The sequence below is a fragment of the Capricornis sumatraensis genome, chromosome 18, assembly GCF_032405125.1.
Source record: "Capricornis sumatraensis isolate serow.1 chromosome 18, serow.2, whole genome shotgun sequence".
NCBI lineage: Eukaryota > Metazoa > Chordata > Mammalia > Artiodactyla > Bovidae > Capricornis > Capricornis sumatraensis.
The window spans coordinates 25,330,715-25,332,433 of NC_091086.1; positions in this window are offsets into that span (position 1 = coordinate 25,330,715).

Genomic DNA, 1,719 nt, shown 5'->3' on the forward strand with positions numbered 1-1,719 from the left:
TCAGCTTCAACATCAGTACTTCCAATGAACACCCAGGGCTGATCTCCTTTAGGGTGGACTGGTTGGATCTCCTTGCAGTCCAAGGGACTCTCAAGAGTCTTCTCCAACACCACAGCTCAAAAGCATCAGTTCTTCAGTGCTCAGTTTTCTTTATAGTCCAACTGTCACATCCATACATGACCACTGGAAAAACCATAGCCTGTCTAGACAGACCTTTGTTGGCAAAGTAATGTCTCTGCTTTTGAATATGCTATCCAGGTTGGTCATAACTTTCCTTCCAAGGAGTAAGCGTCTTTTAATTTCATGGCTATAATCACCATCTGCAGTGATTTTGGAGCCCAGAAAAATGAAGTCAGCCACTGTTTCCATTGTTTCTATCTGCCATGAAGCGATGGGACTGGATGCCATGATCTTAGTTTTCTGAATGTTGAGCTTTAAGCCAACTTTTTCACTCTCCTCTTTCACTTTCATCAAGAGGCTCTTTAGTTCTTCACTTTCTGCCATGAGGGTGGTGTCATCTGCATATCTAAGTTTATGCATATTTCTCCAGGCAATCTTAATTCCTGCTTGTGCCTCCTCCAGCCCAGCGTTTCTCATGATGTACTCTCCACATAAGTTAAATAAGTAGGGTGACAATATACAGTCTTGATGTACTCCTTTTCCTATTTGGAACCAGTCTGTTGTTCCATGTCCAGTTCTAACTGTTGCTTCCTGACCTGCATACAGATTTCTCAAGAGGCAGGTCAGGTGGTCTGGTATTTGCATCTCTTTCAGAATTTTCCACAGTTCATTGTGATCCACATAGTCAAAGGCTTTGGCATAGTCAATAAAGGAGAAATAGATGTTTCTTTGAAACTCTCTTGCTTTTTTGATGATCCATTGGATGCTGGCAATTTGATCTCTGGTTCCTCTGCCTTTTCTAAAACCAGCTTGAAATCAGGAGGTTCACGGTTCATGTATTGTTGAAGCCTGGCTTGGAGAATTTTGAGCATTACTTTACTAGCATGTGAGATGAGTGCAATTGTGCGGTAGTTTGAGCATTCTTTGGCATTGCCTTTCTTTGGGATTGGAATGAAAACGGACCTTTTCCAGTCCTGTGGCCACTGCTGAGTTTTCCAAATTTGCTGACATTGAGTGCAGCACTTTGACAGCATCATCTTTCAGGATTTGAAATAGCTCCACTTAAATTCCATCACCTCCACTAGCTTTGTTCATAGTGATGCTTTCTAAGGCCCACTTGACCTCACATTCCAGGATGTCTGGCTCTAGGTGAGTGATCATACCATCGTGATTATCTGGGTTGTGAAGCTCTTTTTTGTACAGTTCTTCTGTGTATTCTTGCCACCTCTTAATATCTTCTGCTTCTGTTAGGTCCATACCATTTCTGTCCTTTATCGAGCCCATCTTTGCATGAAATGTTCCCTTGGTATCTCTAATTTTTTTGAAGAGATCACTAGTCTTTCCCATTCTGTTGTTTTTCTCTATTTCTTTGTATTGATCCCTGAGGAAGACTTTCTTATCTCTCCTTGCTATTCTTTGGAACTCTACATTCAAATGGGCATATCTTTCCTTTTCTCCTTTGCTTTTTGCCTCTCTTCTTTTCACAGCTATTTGTAAGGCCTTCCCAGACAGCCATTTTGCTTTTTTTGCATTTCTTTTTCTTGGGGATGGTCTTGATTCCTGTCTGTACAATGTCACGAACCTCCATCCATAGTTCAT